The sequence below is a fragment of the Cervus elaphus genome, chromosome 33 (assembly GCF_910594005.1).
Source record: "Cervus elaphus chromosome 33, mCerEla1.1, whole genome shotgun sequence".
NCBI classification, from domain to species: Eukaryota; Metazoa; Chordata; class Mammalia; order Artiodactyla; family Cervidae; genus Cervus; species Cervus elaphus.
Window position 1 is genome coordinate 60140891 of NC_057847.1, and position 18540 is coordinate 60159430.

The 18540-nt window shown below is 40.2% G+C and overlaps 1 long non-coding RNA gene across 4 annotated transcripts in view; it reads left to right on the plus strand.

The window, feature by feature from the left end:
- LOC122688261 overlaps positions 1-8798 on the plus strand; it is a 139645-nt gene extending 130847 nt beyond the window's left edge. For 2 of the 4 annotated variants that reach the window (XR_006339404.1, XR_006339402.1), the window contains 2 exons: positions 3488-3615; positions 8701-8787. This is a non-coding gene — a long non-coding RNA (uncharacterized LOC122688261). Of the gene's footprint in view, positions 1-3487; positions 3616-8700 lie in introns of all 4 variants that reach the window. The other 2 variants (XR_006339401.1, XR_006339403.1) reach the window with 1 other exon arrangement.
- Positions 8799-18540: the final 9742 nt, after the last annotated feature.

Genomic DNA, 18540 nt, shown 5'->3' on the forward strand with positions numbered 1-18540 from the left:
TTTATTTGTTTTTGGCCTCATCAGGTCCTGGCTGCAGCCTGTGGGCTCTTCGTTGCCGTGTGTGGGCTTCTCTCTAGTTGTGGCCCGAGGGCTCTAGAGCATGCAGGCTCAGTAGTCATGGTGCTTAGTAGCTCCGTGGCACGTGGGATCTAGAAGTGATTTATACTGCAAGATATCAAATCTAATTCAGACAGTGTGAGACTTGAGCAAGAATAGACAAACAGACTTGCAATTGATGAAAAAAACTTCAAAGCAATGAGATTCTGGTATGGCAAAAACCCTTTTATTAAGTGTAGATATAAGAAAGATTCCAGAAATGAACTCACACATTTATAGTCCCTTGATTAATGAGAAAGATAATGCTGCAGTGCAGTGGGAAAGGATGATCTTTTCAATAAATGGTGCCGTGTTAATTGGATATTCATATAGAAAAAATGAAATGTTGACCCTTCTCTCATATATGTAAAAAAAAAAAAAAAACAATGGTGCATGGAGCTAAATGTGGAAGCTGAAACAAGCTAAGGGACGCATACACAGAATCATTAACTAAAAAGAAAAGTAATAGTTAACCAGATGTGTTAAAAGTAAGAAATATAAAAAGTGAAAATGCCTGCCACAGAGTGAAAGATTTTTGCAGTGCATTGGTCCATCAGATCTCAAAGTGTCAGACACGACTGAGTGACTGAACTTACTGACTCAGGAGAGGTATAAAATAATTAAGAAACTCCTACAAAATAATAGGAAAAAGCAAGTAACCTAGTAGAAAAATGAGCAAAGGACTTTAACTAGTACTTGATAAAAGAGGATCTATAAATGGCCAATAAACACATGAGGAGATGCTAAATCTTACTAGACACTAAGAATAGCAAACTGAACCGTCAATGACATACCGCTGCACATCCACCAGGATGGCTGACATTTTAGAACCCACACAATACCATGAGCCCAAAGAAAGCCAGCGCCAAGCAGCCTGGGGTGGAGGGGGTGGGGAGATTCCATTCATTATTCCTCCCTGGGCCTCCACAGTCATTCTCCAAGCAGCAGTCAGATTATACTTTACAAAATGTTTGTCAGTGTCTCAGTTCCTGCACAGGTTTCCCACTCTATGGAGGATGAATTCCAGACTTCATAAGGTCCTCCCCACATACTACTCGGTCTTCATCTCTCTCTCCTCCTCCCTCATTTAGCCCCAGCTTTCCTGACCCTCTTAGGATTGATTCATGATTGGTGATTTCTTTTCTAGAAAGCACATCTTTTCATGGCTATTCCCTTTCTTTTAGGATTCAGATCTCAGATTTCCTCTGAGAAGCATTTGCTTATTGTGAAATATAAAGTAGCTTTCTCCCACCAGTCCTGGTCATTGTTACCATAGCACCAGACTGACATATGTATTTGCTGTTGAATGTCTGGATCTTCTCTCTATAACATAAGCTCTAAGCTGTCTTTTTCATGGTTGTATCCCCAGGTCCAAGAATAATACCTGTCACATAGTATATGCTTAAACATATTACTTGCTTTTGGAAGGGTGATTGGAAACTCCTTATTCTCCTGGTTGATTTTGGCTTTGTTACTTATTTATTTTTTCCAAGTGATACTCCTCAGCCAGCCAGTAGGATTTGATTTCAGTGAGGGTATATTACGAGGAAACCAGAGCTCAAGGTGGTCATTGGAAAAATGGAGAGGAGATATGCTTGTTCTAGAGAGAATTTTTTTTTCCCCCCTGAGGAAAGAGAGAAGTATGTTTAGAGTGGATTTGGGAGACCTCTGCTGTCTGAGGTGCCATCTAACCCTACCTCCCTTCTCAGGAACCATCTGTAAAGTCTGCATGACTCATGAAGCACTTGTAGGTTTTGGGAGAAAGGAGGATTGTTCACCGTGTGCTGGTACGGAGTTCGTATACAAGGCAAGGTAGAGAGTCTCAGCATTGTGAAAACGGGCTTTGACCCATGGCATGAAATATGGATGCTGAAAACCTGGAAGACTGATCGGAGATGCCAAATTCACATCTTCTCATAAAGTGATAGAGAACTTCTTTCTTAGTGTGTGCAGCAAATCCAGGGAAGGATTCTGATCAGCTTCCCTTGGGTTATGTGCCCATCTCTTGAATTAATCACTGTGTTGTGGGAAATGGATTTTATAATTGATCAATCTGAATCATAGACTGGACCCAAGGAGTATGAGGTAGAAACTGTTAACAGAAGGCAGGACTCACAAAAGGTGCTGGGCAATCAAACAATAGGTTTCATAGTCTCCCAGAGTCCTCTTTCCTGGGTCAGAAGATCTAGCAACCAGAGTATTAATAGGACAGAGGATCAAGCAGTATCTTATCAATGGCCTTCTAAAATTCTTCAGAATTAACCTTAAAGCATAATTGCAACTTGGGGATGAATTTGCACGTTATGTAGTTGTAAAGGATCATGACAAAGAGGATGCTGAGCAGAGCTAGAAAGACCTGGTTTAGATCTGCGTTTTATCCTCTGTGACCTTGTGCGAGTTTTGTGTCTTGGGACCTGAGCCCTTTCAGTTGTGAAGGATTTTTGCATGGATGAAGAAATGTGAGTTATAAAAAAAGATTATGCAAATATAATGTAAGAAGTTTTTACCCTTGGTCCCCAATCACCTGGGCTTAACCGTTCTGAGGCATAGCCTTTCAGGGTCTCTAGGATCATGGAACTGCAACTCCCAAGGTTAAGTTTAGATGCTAAGTGTAGATCTAGACAGAGAAAACTGGTTAGTTGGGAATCTTGGGAACCAGAGTGTAAAATAAAAGTGAGTTCCCTCATTGCTGCCAGGAAAGAGATGGATTAGCAGAGCACTGAAACTACCAAAAGTCAGGATTGGGGCAGCTTCCCTAAACCCAAGGTTGCCTAGGATCTTCTAGGCAGGTAAGCAGTCAGATAGGTAAGCAGGCAGGTAAGGCAGGGAAGCAGTCAGGTAGTTCCTGCCCTGACATTGAAGAAACTTTGATAATGATTCTTAAACCCTTTCTGTCCCATTTCTTGTTTGTAGGACTTGTTCTCTGGAGGCTTAAAGAGAACTATTGATTATATAGGATCTTATTTTATGATTACAGTGTTGCTATCACATTTCAATAAGATTACAAATCTTCAAGAATAAATATATAACCACCGTTCATTCAATAAAACTAAATTAGAAACAGCATGTGTAGACTGGAACCAGAATTCCAGGGTTAAGTGTCAGTTTACTGCTAAACACCCGTGTGACCAAAGCAAGTTACTTATTCTTTCTGTGCCTTAATTTTTTCCTCTATAAAATGGGGAGAATTATAATATCTAGTTCACAGGGTTATTTCAAGAGACAAAAGTTTTTTTTAATAGTGTGTAGTAAGCCCTAGATGCATGCTATTAATAGCTATTAACAAGGCAGCCCTTATGATATGACAGGTACTATGCTATATTTACATCATCTGAATTGTTGTTTAATTGCTGAATCATGTCTGACTCTTTTTTATCCCCTTGTACTGTAGCCCGCCAGGCTCCTCTGTCCATGGGATTCTCCAGGCAAGAACACTGGAGTATTTTATAGATGACATATCTGAGAGGTGGAGCTCTCTGCCCAGGGTGATACAGACATCTAGAATATGGTGGATCAAAGGTTGGAATCCTGTTCATCTGTTGAGGGCTCCCGTTTTCAGTGACGTCTTCTGGTTACCTCCTGGCCTGTGGAGTCCCTGCCCTCAGTGCTGGGCACCCAGATGTTCCTTTCCAGAGCCAGGTGTCTGGAGCAGGTTGATCCTCCTGGAGTCTCCGGGTTTGATTTCAGTCTTAGCACAAGCCTGTGGTTTTCCCCAGAGCTAACTCACATAGTGGTTTCACAATACAGTGCTGAGTGCAGAGGTTGTGTTGATCCATTTTTTTTCCTCCTTGTCATTTAAGGTCAGGATTGGATACAGCTTGTGAAATATATATTGTTCACAGCCTTTTTCTGTTCACTGAACTTTCCAATTAGTGTCCACTTAAATGGATGCCGGGGAGAATTTCTTACAAGCCATGGTGTCATGTTGAATTGTGGTGATTATGAAGGCTACAGTGACAGGAAAGACATAAGATTTTTTTTCTCTCCTCATATAGCTTGATTAAAAACTGGCTGTGAAAAAGAACCGTTAAGAATTCCCTGATAGAAAAGGACATTAAGCCTTTTTTTCTTTTCTGCCATGTTGTTGTTAAAAGTCCTTCTAATTTAAATGTTCCATTTCCTTGAGTTTTGTTTTAAAGATTATAGTTGTATATAGCACCCTCAGGGTAATGTTTTATTGATTATCAAATGTCTCCAGTGCATTTCTGCTCTCTGTCTATTTAGGTAAAGAACAAAATAGTGTGGGTTTTCTATCTTTCATTCCAAATGTCATTTGCTGTGAGCTATTTTCTTGTATTCAGTTGCTTTCTTTTCCTTTTGTTTATCTTATTTTGCATACACTTTCACTTTTTTACAGAATTGGTTATAATGTGGGATTATGCTGTGTTCTGAGGGTGAATTTGAACATTAGGAGTGATATTTTATTTTGTGACAGAAAGATTAGGGTATTTTTTACCTCTTTTATTCTCCTTCAAAAAAAAAGAAAAAAGAAATGCCCCAGTCAATGAATAATTTAAGTCCTTGAATTCTGAAGAACATATTTGAGTATTTCATGGTGTAGGCATCTTTATTTTATGTTTCCTTCCCCAAGGCAGGAGAGGTACCAGGTATTACAATATGAACTCAATCAGTCATGTCCTTTCCCCAGGCTCTGTGGTGATGAGAGTCTCACCTCTAAGAGGATTTAATTCTTGGACAGGAAGGGAATTCAAGGAAGCCGCTGTCACCCTTATTTAATCCATTGTATTTTATGTAAGTCTAGGAGTTTGGACTTACAGCTTCTCTTGCACTAAAATCAAAAGGGTAGGTTTTCCTATTAAATACAGCTGTCTCTGGAGTTCATTCAAGGATGGCTGGGTTGAGATCAGGGCCGGCAGAACAGGCTCTCCGGGTAGTTCCCTTGCAGCCCTACTAATGGCTCAGTGGTAAGCGTGAAGGGAATGGGATGTTTCTCACTGTACTTTGGTTCTGGTTTTTGGCTCAGTTTTACCCAGATCTATTGTGGCGCTCTGGCTATTTCAGTTTTTTTAAAAAAGAGCATGTGAATACTAAAGAAAAGTAATGATTTTGCTTATCAACAATTTGGAGCATATTGGTAGCAGAGGATAATTTATGCTGAATTGTATCTGCTCCCAAGTTTCAAGGCCATTTCAGGGTGTGGCAAGTCATGAGCATAGCTAGTTTGCTTTTTAGAAGTGAATTGGCCTTCTTTGTAAGTTGGTTGTTTGAAATTCAGGAAGATCATAATCTATACAAAGCATTATTAAGAGCACTGACATAATTCCTAGGCTAGCCCGCTAACATCTATTGAACTTATAATGCAATTGTGTGATATAATTGTACTGATGAAACCAATACCCATTTGGAAATGTGTTTGGGGTTTCAGTTACCTTTACTGTGGCCCTGGTTTTCATATCTAATATTTTTTCCTCCACCCCCACCACCTCCATCACTTTCAGCTTGCCACATAGAGACATGCACTTCTCCATCTCATGCCTCAGAACTCCTCATTTAGTCTTTCTCAGTTTAGTCTTTCTTCATTTAGTCTTTCTCATTTAGTCTTTCACATGTTCAGTGTATCATCTTTCTATCAAGTCAAAGCCCTCATTTTTGCTAGCCTTTCTACTTAAAATTGCCCCCTTCCCTCTCCTCTCGACTGACTCCCCTTTGTCCTTCACTGTGGGCGTCACCTCTGCAAGGGTTCCTCCACTCACATTTCTGTTTGTCTTAAGCCTACACATATTCAAACTGCCCAGGGTTTCTGAGAGCATAGGGAGCCCAAAGAATAGAAGATGGCCAGTGAAACTTCCATACTCACATGGAAAGGTAAATGCTATTCCCACTGGCTCTTGCTGGTACCTGTCTCTGATGAGCACTTGCCCTGGAGGGATGTGAGAAGATGCTCTTCTACTCTTCTGACAATGGTGGTGAGAGTCCTCCAGGGACTTGCATGTGTCTTTGAAGAAGATGACGCCACCAGCGCCAGTGCTAAGCTCAGTCACAGCTGCCCTCTTCTCGGCTCCCAGGGTTTCAGATCTTAGTGCTCAGGCTTTCAGCTCATATGGATAGTTTCCTCCCAAAGAAACAGGAGGCCGCACAAACACTGGGTCCTGACTGATTCTGTCCTGCACCCCACAGATCCAGCCCACCCTTTCTCTTCTTTTCCAGAGATTCATATCTAACAGTTGAGCTATATATTAGTTTCCCAGGGCTGCTATAATAAATGAGCCCAAAATGAGTGGCTTATAAAAGAGAAATGTTGCACAGCTGTGAAAGACAGAAGTCTGAAACCCTGTTAGGGCTCTGGAGAAGAATCCTTCCTTGCCGTGGGTAGCTTCTGGTTATTGCTAGCAATCCTCAGCACTCCTTGGCTTATAGATGCTTTATTCATCTCTGTCTCCATCTACACATTGCTTTCTGCCCTGAGTGTCTGTGTCCAAATTTCCTTCTACTTATGAAGATGCTAGTCATCTGGATTTTAGGACATATCTTAATCCATGGTGACCTCATCTTAACTTGATTACATCTGCAATAACCTTATTTTCACCTAAGGTCACATTTGCAGGTTCTTAGTGGACATGAATCTGGGGGAACACTACTCAACTCAGTAAAAGCAGTTTTCTCTTAAATGTTCAAAATCCAGACAATCGTAGGACATCTCTTCCCTCACAAAATGGGGATAGCTTCCAACACTCCAAAGAAGGATACTGCTAATAGTTATTAGGTGACTCATTCTCATAAAAAAGATTCCCCAACAGAGCTGGGAGGTAGAAAAGTAACTAGGGTGCAAAATTTAGGAGGTGTTCATTCTCTGTGTCTTTCAGGTATGGGGTTTTACTTATATGACCCTGAGAGGAGGTGTCTCCTTAAATTTTGGGTATCTGTCTCTCTTCTTGCCTCACCCAAGTTTCAGCCCTATGCCCAAGACAATACAAGGACTGTACCCATGAAAATGGTGGATGAGATGAGCAACATTCCTGGCATCTCTGTCAACAGAAAGAGAAAAAAACATCTATAGTTTTCTTCTGTGATACTGTACCCTGAGACATAATATAACAAAGGGTGGGATAGTTCCTCAGCACTGACTGAGTTAAGATCTCTTTATCTCATTCATTCCTCATACATCTAAGCAAGTATTAATGTTGTTCGCATTCTACAGATGCAGAAACAAACAACTGCAGTCCTCTTCCATCTCATGACACTTGGACTGCCACAGTTCCTGCCACAGCAGATGTTCAACAAATGTTTGAACGAGAAAGCCTGGAATTTCTTTTTCTTGGGCATATTTTTCATTTGCTCCATCACAGTGTAACACAGGACTTCCTGAGTACACAGCAGGCAATGAGTTCTTCTATTGTAACTTCATCCATGCACTCATAACTCGGAGTGACTTGTTGCTGAAACTCATGTACATATTCCCTCCTGATTTCTAGTTTCTGTCTTTTGTGTCATCACAGATTTCTTTTAGGAGTTAAAGTTCACTTCAAAGTCAGAGTGAAGCCAAAACCTTTTCCAGGTGCAATGACGAGCCTTCAGAGATGTCGGTAATCAAGGCTGGCCGGTGGTGGAGGGTCTCCTGTGGAGGCGTGGCTCACTGCAGGGACAGGGGCTCTGGCAGCAGCAGTCTTGGGAGCTGCCCCTTGGCGTGAGCCCTCGGAAGGCCTGGATTGTTTTGAAGAGATCATTAGTTTGTGTACTTGTCCACTCAGGCTGCTATAACAAAATACCACCGACTGGGTGGCTTAAATAGCAAGAAATGCCCTTTCTCCTAGTCTGGAAGCTGGGAAGTCCAAGGTCAAAGTGCAGGTCAGTTCAGTTTCTGGTGAGAGCTCTCTTCTTGGCATCTTTCCACATCCTGCTATGGCCTTTCCTGGGTGCCCGCCCAGAGAGAGAACAAGCTATCTCTTCTTATAAGGACACTAACACTGTTGCGCCAGGTCCCCACCTTTAAAATCTTCTTTAACTTCAGTTACTTCTTTACTTCAAACACAGCAACACTGGGCAATAGAGCTTCCACATGTGAGTTTTGGAGGCAATGCAAACATTGGGTCTACAATACAATGTGTCAGGCACTGTGACAGATAATGGCATGCAGAGATGAATTAGACATCATCCTGTCCTTAAGAAGCTTAGGGCCCAGTGCAGCAGGTGGAAGAAAGAAGAAAGAACTATTAGAGTTACCTGTGGAGCTTCTCCCAAACTAACAGGTAGCCACTCTAGGAACCCTTAAATTTCTCACTGTACAATTTGATAACCCCTGAAAAGTACTTAATTTTCTCAGCCCCAAATGATCCTAGTGCCCAAACCATAAAATATGCTGTTTTGCAAAACTCCCTCCTTGCCCGATAATTGAGCTGTGCCTAAGGGTCGTGTAACAACTTCAAATTGTGCTGTTTCCTTAATAAAAATAGAGATTTTAGGGCATCCTCCCTCTGAAATCCCTCTGCATTAATTAGACTTAATTGTGTAAAGCAATTTGATGATTAATTTTAAAAAACTAATAAATTATTAATGTTATAATAAATAATATTTAATATATTCTAATGAAGACTCACATTTATAAAGTATTCATTTTTTAAATACCATCTCTATAATTTATTACAGAATCTAATGAAAAAAATGCTACTTACAAGAAACTCCACCCTTGGATCTTGGTTAATTGTAGTCTGTATCCCTAGTTCACTTTTGCTGCAAAAGGACTGTTAAGTATATTATAGTGAACAGATCACAGAGAGAGAGAGAAAGTAGAACTTATTTCACATGTTGGAGAATCTTTCTTTTCAGATCTAGGAAGAGTTGGGAGTGGGGACAGCCTTCTTTAGTTACCACTTAGCTTCCGAAAATCACAAACTATTCCTTAGACTGTAAGTTTTCTACAGCGCATTGGGTCAGTAGCTAGCACACTGCCTGGCCCAGAAGAGATGAGTAACAAATAGGTGTTGAATGAACAAATAAATAGGCTCTTATTTCTCTATCCTGATGTTTCTCCAGTGTTGTTGGCTATGAAATTGGCTGATCTCCCATTAAGGAAAAGTAGGAGGCTTTAGAAAAGTACCTTAAATATAATTCCTTTTATCATATGGGGAGATCTAAAATGTGTGTTAATGAATACATAATATGCATACTATAACTTAGATTGAACATTAAATTTCTTCATGTAGAGTTAATCTTTTATTACACTGTAGACTGCTCATGTGTTCACAGTAAAGTTCTAGAATGCTATCCTAGCATGCCTTCCCACAAAAATAACTTTCCCCCTAACTACTGGGCAGAAATGAAACTTTCTGGCAGAAAACAGTACACAAGAGAAAAGCAAGACTTTTTTCTTTGTGGGGAAGGGAAGGGCATAGAGGATGACTGGTTTAGATATTAGTATAGTACAATTTGTGAAGAATAAACAACTTTATTTCCTTCCAAAATGTGCTTTCATTACTTGGCAAATTCAACATATATTTAATCAGATCATTAAATATTTCTTATAAGATGTTCAAAAGATAATAATGTCCTTAAAGAATTTTCCTCAGGCAGTGAGTATTTGCAGGCAAACACATGTAGTTGCATCATACTTTTTAATAATGGGATAGAGTTTTCCTTCGCCCACCCCCAAGACTAGAAATATTTTAAGTAAGGCCAGAAGATGGACTTTCCTTTAGACATAACACCAACTGATGAGAAGACAGGCCAGAAACTAGAAAGGCAAAATTGTTTTGCCAATCAGTGCTGTTTCAATTTCAACTTAAGTTGTTTGATACATAAACTGCCTCAGTTACTGCAGGTGATTGATGGGGGTTGTTCTTCAAGTGCTAAACTGTAAAACTATTTTATATAGCTGAAAGATATGGTAATTTTTTCCCACTGATTTGGGGAAAAAAAAGTAGTTTAAAAAAATAAACTCTGAACTTGCAGAGTTATTTCTGTGGAAATGAAGAAAACAACTTAGGATATTAAGTATTAAAAAATTCACGCCCCAAATCTCAAAGCAATTGTAAAAATGTATTCATATTCCTAGGTGCTGCATTTTCTTTCTTTCTCCTTTTTTTTTTTTTCCTCTCTATAATGAGATGCAGTGTGTTTATTTGGGTTAAGTAAGACTCTCCACTTTCAAATGTATGCTGGAAGGAAGCTTATCTTCTATGTTAACGTTAAAAAAGCAAGCAAAAGCAATTCTTGGCACCACTGTGACTGGTTTAAAGAAGAAGAGGAGGATGAAGGCAATGATTTGACTGGGGGTTGCCCTAGCTTGCTGGGGAAGCTTACACAACCATTATTACTTCTTTGTCAAACATCCTGTTCATTTTCCCTGACCTTCTGCTCATTCCCAGAGTGGAATGCAGAACTCAGGAAAGCACTTGAACTATCTCAGTATCTAGTATCGTGTACCTTGCATGGCAAGGAGATCAAATAGGTCAGTCCTAAAGGAAACAACCCTGAATACTCATTGGAAGGACTGATGCTGAACCTGAAGCTCCAATACTTTGGCCACCTGATGTGAAGAGCTGACTCATTGGAAAAGACCCTGATGCTGGGAAAGATTGAGGGCAGGAGGAGAAGGAGGCAACAGAGGACAAGATGGTGGATGGCATCATTGACTCAATGGACATGTGTTTGAGCAAACTTTGGGAGATAGTGAAGGATAGGAAGACCTGGCATGCTGCAGTCCATAGGATCACAAAGAGTTGGGTGTGACTTAGAGACTGAACAGCAGCAAAGCCCTATAAGAGCTCTATCCTTAAAGATTAACTTTAGAGGAAACACTGACGGGTTTACAGTGTTGAAATCTCCTGTGACCATGCAAACATTTCAGGAACACTTTATAAGTCTTTATTTTTGATCCTGGACTCTGGGTACAGCCAAAACAACAAAGGTTTTCTCTCACTTCTTATTAGCATGTATTGAGTGTCTGTAATGAACAGGGTGTAGTGTGATATGTTAGGAACTGAGATTACTAAGACTGATCTCTAATCTTCCAAGGAAGGGAGGGGCAGAAAATCATCTGTGATGTGTGTAAAGCAGGCATAAGACCCTAGGGAGAGTTGGGGCTTCAGAAAATGAAGGATGCTTGCCAAACCCTTCAAGTTCATTTGTTCACCAATATTGTGCTGGCCAAACCAACCAGTCAGTGACATGATTTTTGATCCCATTTGCAACCTTTGACAGAGGGGCTGGGCTGAATGGTCAAGCAGCCAACTTCAGTAAAATGTGGTGTGTGTTACAGTAAATGTAAGCATAATAAGATGAACTGCTGGGGGAGCAGGGAAGACGCAGTGGTTAGTTCTTCCTGGGAATATTGCCTGTGATCTCAGAAGAAAATGACATACAAACTTTGTTTCTGTTTTGAAACTAATGTTTATTGTGGCTGATGGTTTTTTCACTAGGCACACGTTGTCACACTTGATTAAAAGGCGGTTATTTGAGTGGTGGGAAGAAAGCCTGGGAAAAGGTAGGAGTTTTCAAGGTGGGGAGAGTGGCAATCTTGGAGGCATGTTGCCAAGTCTTTAATGTCATTTGAGACAGCTCTTGGTCACTCAGCGGTCTCCGGAGGTTACGTGGGGACAGAGACTGAGAAATGTAATATGTAGTCAGAGAAACCACGTATCCAGTAAAAAGTTAAATTGCTATTAAAGATAAGCAGTGGTCTTGCCCATATCCCGAAATGATATTGGGGAAATCAGGATTTCACTGAAGTTCAAACATTTGTAGAAAAGAGTAAGGGTATAAAGAAATTTTAGCATTTTATAAATAAAAGACCAAAAAGTACAGTTATATTATCCCAAATTATAAGAATTTGTGTTCCCTATCCACTTTATTGTAAAGCTTTCTAAATATTCCCAGGAGTTTTCCCTAAATATCTCTGAGGGGCCCCAGGAGTATAAAGATGTTCATGAACCATTTCTTACTATCTCTAATGGTTTTCCTACTAGGGAAGCAGAAACTGATGCTCTCCTTGAGGATGAACACCATGACGACCACTCATTCAGGTCCTCTATCGCTACCATCAGTGGATCCAGACATCTACCACTGACAGCTCTGTATTCATTCCTTCCATGGATACCAGTTAATTTATTCCAGAAGCAATAGCTTCACAGGTGGTAAAGTCTGTTTCGGTTCAGAGCCTCTCACTCTGCCATGGCCCATGAAATACATTCATATTACCAAAATTAATTGTGCTAGTAGTAATTGAATTTTCAATGGTATATGTGGGGGGAACTAGTCCTCTCACCTCACTCATAACTTTGATAGACAAACATACTCATGCTTCCAGACTCCTCATGTCTTCTATGTTGAGTTCCCTGCCAGGCTTCCTGTTGCTTTTATTTAGAATCTGCAGGTGGTGCAGTGGTAAAGAATCTGCCTTCCAGTGCAAGAGATGCGAGTTTGACCCTGGTTGGGAAGATCCCCTGGAGCAGGAAATGGCAACCCAATCCTATACTTTTGCCTGAAAAATCCCATGGACAGAGAAGCCTGGCAGGCTACAGTCCATGGGATGGCAAAGAGCTGGACACGACTGAGCACAAACACAGTCTGCCTTGGGCCTGCCCTTATCAGCTCAGTGGCTTCTTTGAATATGTTTGTCCATGGAAAGGAGTCATGGACTTACGGATTCAGCCCCCCTTTTCTCATAAGCCTTACTTGTTCTTTATTCATTTGTTTTCACAAATCAATTACAAAGAAGATGGCAAGTTGCTAACCTGGCAGCACCCAACTGTGAAGTAAATTCATGTGAGTCTATTGGGAAAGGGGTGGTAAAGCTTCATGGGTGAGTGGAGTCTGAACCTGGAGTGTGGTCTGTGCTCTCTGACACTAGAGGTAGAAAGAGAGGAGAGCAAGGGACTTGGAAAGAGCAGTCGGCAGGAAGTGGTGTGGCCTGGGAAGGAAGGGTCTGTGACCAGGATGATGAGATGTGATGGATAAATATCCCTGTTGGGTGGTGATTATCCGTCAAAAGAGAGGGGGACAGCGTTCACGAATGCATGCAGGATCACCTGAAGTAAGAGGATAAGACTGACAGGAAAACTGGGAGGGCTCCTGAGTGATTTCCTTCCTGGTTTTCCCCAAGGTCAGTAATAATATATGAACATTTTGAAACTATTTCTGTAAGTATTTTTAATGAGTGTAATTCATAATTAGCTACATAAGTTTTAAAGAAATGGCAGTTTCCCTGTGGTTTTTAAAAAACTATGCGATTAATCAGCTATGTTTGAATATATTAGCTGTATTCTGAAGGGATGTTAGAAATTTTTCCCACACCCAAGTATTTTCTTCTGTAAGTGTACATTTTGTTTGTCTTGGGTCTTTAGAATTTTAACTTTTTGGTAGGGGTTGATTAGCAAAGAAATTAATTACATCAGATTCTGGAATAAAGGGATTGAATATGATTTCATTACTACATCCACACTTGGTAAAATAGTGGACTTCGGAACCTATCCACTTGTGTTGTGGACAGGGAGAAGGGAGGAGGAGTAGAGTATTAGCAGCAGAACAAGGTGCCCCCAAACATAATTACGAACAACTGTTAAGATCACTACCACTCATGGGAGAGTTTCTAATCAGGTCTGCAGAACACAGCAACGGGGAATCCAACGTGTTCTTACATGGTAGGTCTTGGTCCAGGCAGGTGGAGAAGGGAAGAGCTGGCTCTAGGAAGGGAACTAGGGATGCAAACATCAGAACCATAGTCCCTGAGAATGGCTACTAAGGCATGAATAGGCCTTGAAGGATACCAAAGGAGAGATTCAGTGCATAACATAGAGTGAAAAGAATCTTGATAATTACAACTGAATGATAAGGTCCGGGCTTGAAAGAATCATGAACTCAACTCATCTGTAAAGCTCTCCATCAATTTTAGAGGACTCATCATCAAGTACAGGGGAACTAGAGTGCATTCCAGATCCTAAGCCCTGGGTCATTCCACTTTGCAGGACTGCAGTCACCGCTGCTTGACTGCACCCTCACACTGAAGACAGAGAACACACCATTTTGTCTCTCTTCTCTCACTACATGATTGTGCAGCTGTAATTTTTTAAAAAAAAGGTGAATTAGTATAATAATAAGTAATATTTGAATGCAAGACTATGCTAAATGTTTAAGATACACTGCCTCATTTAATTCTTAAAGCCTAAAATCATTTGTGAGCTTCCCAGGTGGCGCTAGTGGTAAAGTATCTGCCTGCAGTGTAGGAGACATGGGTTCCATCCCTAGGTCGGGAAGATACCCTGGAGTAGGAAATGGCAACCCACTCCAGTATTCCTGCCTGGAAAATCACTGGACAGAGGAGCCCGGTGGGCTACAGCCCATGGGATTGCAAAGAGTTGTGTACGACTGAGCACGCACACACACAAAACCATTAGGAAACTGAAATACAAGAACTGGGATTTGAGTCTTTCTTGAAGGCTCTTAGCACTTGAGATTTCTATATATATAAATACCCTGTGCACCCCCTGAAAAATAGGGAAACCAGTTTCTTACTCTACCCCCTTCACAATCATGCAATTGTTGCTTGATGTTTGACACTTTTGAGCATTTCTTTCATGTTGATTTTTAACACATTAATAATTATTAAGAGGAATTTCCCTTGTATGGCTATGATTTTGAACACCTCCAGTGGGGAATGTTTGTGAGGGGGTGATACCGCATCATAAATGACTATATAGCCATCTGCTTCTAATATTAATAGATCTTGGTTTAAATCTAGCTTTTCATCATATCAGGTTTGTATCCTCAGGAAAGATTCATCTTCTCTAAGTCATATTTTCTTCATTTGTAAAATGGGGATAGTAAGTTGATACTTTGAGTATTAAACAAGATCAGGTATATAAGAAGATATATGATTCCTGCTTTATACAGCTCCGAGTCTAGTGGCGGTAGATATACAGCAAACCAACAAAACTGAAGCAGAAATGAAAGCCACACATTTAAAATATATCAACAAATTACAATGGTTTCTTGAAAAAATAATGATTTGATATGATATGGAAAGGTGGCAAGGGATATAATTCTAATTGTCTTCCTATTTTATCTCAAACACAGTGGCAATTCTTTGAAGGCTTTTAAGAAAAAGAGTATCATGTAATTTCCACTTTGACGTGATCATTTTGGCTACTGTGTGGAAGATGGATGGAGGGAGGAGGGCAAAAACAAGCAAAAGCAGGAAGGCCAGGTAAGGAACTTGAATGAAAAGAGAGATGTAAGTGAATTCAAGTAATATTTTGGAGGTTGGATTGATAGGATTTCATAACGTAATAGATACAGGAGTTAAGGATGGGTGGTAGGATATTAAGGATAGCTCTTAGATTTCTGGCTATAGCAATTGAGGTTGGAAAGTCTAGTGATGGAGGATATTTGGTGTGGGAGGAGGATGATCAAGAGTTCAGTTTTGGAGCTACTGAATTTTAGGAACATTTGAGATATTTAAGCATGTGTACAGAATAGGCAGTATACTATCATGTTTGAAGTCTGTACTGAACATATACATTCAGGAAGCACCAGAATTGTATATATGGTTTCAAAGCCAAGAGCAAGGATATGAGAAGGAGCATATAGGGAAGTAGGTGGAAAAATGAGCCTAAAGATAATCCAATATTAGAAAGTTCAGTTCAGTCGCTCAGTTGTGTCTGACTCTTTGCGACCCCATGAGTCGCAGCACGCCAGGCCTCCCTGTCCATCACCAACTCCCAGAGTTTACTCAAACTCATGTCCATCGAGTCGGTGATGCCATCCAGTCATCTCATCCTCTGTCGTCCCCTTCTCCTCCTGCCCCCAATCCCTCCCAGCATCAGGGTCTTTTCCAGTGAGTCGACTCTTCACATGAGGTGGCCAAAGTATTGGAGTTTCAGCTTCAGCATCAGTCCTTCCAATGAACACCCAGGACTGATCTCCTTTAGGATGGACTGGTTGGATCTCTTTGCAGTCCAAGGGACTCTCAAGAGTCTTCTCCAACACCACAGTTCAAAAGCATCAATTTTTCGGTGCTCAGCTTTCTTCACAGTCCAACTCTCACATCCATACATGACCAATGGAAAAACCATAGCCTTGACCAGATGGACCTTTGTCAAAAAGCAGAGCAAAGTAATGTCTCTGCTTTTTAATATGCTATCTAAGTTGGTCATAACTTTCCTTCCAAGGAGTAAGCATCTTTTAATTTCATGGCTGCAGTCACCATCTGCAGTGATTTTGGAGCCCAAAAAAGTAAAGTCAGCCACTGTTTCCACTGTTGCCCCATCTATTTGCCATGAAGTGATGGGACCAGATGCCATGATCTTAGTTTTCTGAATGTTGAGCTTTAAGCCAACTTTTTCACGCTCCTCTTTCACTTTCATCAAGGGGTTTTTTAGTTCCTCTTCACTTTCTGCCGTAGGGTGGTGTCATCTGCATATCTGAGGTTATTGATATTGCTGGGAGGTTATTTCTCCCGGCAATCTTGATTCCAGCTTGTGCTTCCTCCAGCCCAGAGTTTCTCATGATGTACTCTGCATATAAGTTAAATAAGCAGGGTGACAGTATACAGCCTTGACATACTCCTTTTCCTATTTGGAACCAGTCCGTTGTTCCATGTCCAGTTCTAACTGTTGCTTCCTGACCTGCATACAGATTTCTCAGGAGGCAGTTCAGGTGTGGTGGAACAATGAGCCTAAAGATAATCCAATATTAGAAAGTAAAGGGACTATTTTTTTTTTTAAGTCATGAGTGACAAAAATAGAAAGAAAATGAGGATTTATTGTCTGTATGGTGCAATTTTATACTTCAATAGAAAGTTTAATTTTCTATTCTTTCTTACCTAGTTGTATCTTATTTGTCTAATAAGGTGAACATTTCTGGGTAGAGATTATGATTCTTCTTCCTCTGGTGCTTTATATTGTAACAGTCTAATAAATATTTTTGATTGATTTGAGAAAAGAGATAATAAAGATTCTAACTTACATCAGAATACTGAAAGTCACTTTACCTTTAATACCAAGTGCTTATAGTCTTTTAATAGACTATTATGAGGATTTTAGCCAATCTCTTTACAAGAGAGAAGGAAATTTTTCATAGCAAAACCATTTTCTTCCTTGTCTACTTAAATCAGATATCTTATTTGTTAGTAGATTAAGGCCATTCAATTGCAATAAAGACTCTAAATCATAGGTTGACAAAATAGGCAAGTATCTGATTATGTTACTGGACCTATTGAATGGCTAATCAAAACCGTAATCTTTACTTGATTACATTTAAGAGTGGTAACACTTCAGGTTTGTATCAGTTAATCATGAAATCAAAAAATGTATTAAAATACTTCGTAGCCTTTATACCACCTGCCCACTAGTACGGTAATTACTGAAAGGCAAAAAGATGAGTATGGAGGAGGATTATTTCTAAGAGGATTTTAGTTTTAATACTTAGTTAAATTATGGCCAAATGATTGTTGAGCTAGAGATCTACAGGAAAAAATGACAAGAGGTTTAGTAGAAGATAACCACTGAGGTTTAAAAGTAAGAAATAGAGGTGACTGTGTTTATCACCTGACTGTGGTGATGCTCTCCCCTCTGGTTTTTCACTTATTCTGGTTTTTCACTTGGGGAACTGGACATTCATGGAATGAGCCTTTTGACCAAAAACAAACCAAAACAGATAAACAAACCTAAAAAACAAACCCCCAAATCCCATTCTTTGGCTAACATGTATTGTATTGCTCTGTGCTATTTTATGTAAACAAGGTGTGTATGTGTATTTTCCTTTGATTTATAACATTATAGAAAAAACATTGTTGTTGTTGTTCATTCCATAAGTGTGCCCAACTCTTTGTGACCCCATGGACTGCAGCATAACAGGCTTCCTGGTCCTTCACTATCTCCTGGAGTTTGCTCAAACTCATGTCCATTGAGTTGGTGATGCCATCCAACCATCTCATCCTCTGTCGTCCCCTTCTCCTCCTATCATCAATCTGTCCCAGTATCAGAGTCTTTTCCAATGAGTCAGCTTCACATCAGGTGGCCAAAGTATTGGAGCTTCAGCTTCAGCATCAGTTCTCCCAATGAATATTCAGGGTTGATTTCCTTTTGGATTGACTGATTTGATCTCCTTGCTGTCCAAGGAACTCTCAAGAGTTTTCTACAGCACCACAATTCAAAAGAATCAATTCTTCAGTGCTCAGCTGTCTTTATGATCCAACTCTCACATCCATACATGACTCCTGGAAACACCATAGCTTTGATTATACAGACCTTTGTTAGCAAAGTGGTGTCTCTGCTTTTTAATAAGTTGCCTAGGTTTGTTATACCTTTTCTTCCAAGAAGCAAGCGTCTTTTAATTTTGTGGTTGCAGCCACTGTCTGCAATGATTTTGGAGTCCAAGAAAATAAAATCTGTCACTGTTTCCTCTTTTTCCTCATTTATTTACCATGAAGTGATGGGACCAGATGCTGTGATCTTAGTTTTTTCATCTGTTTGTTTGTTCTTTAGGTCTTCT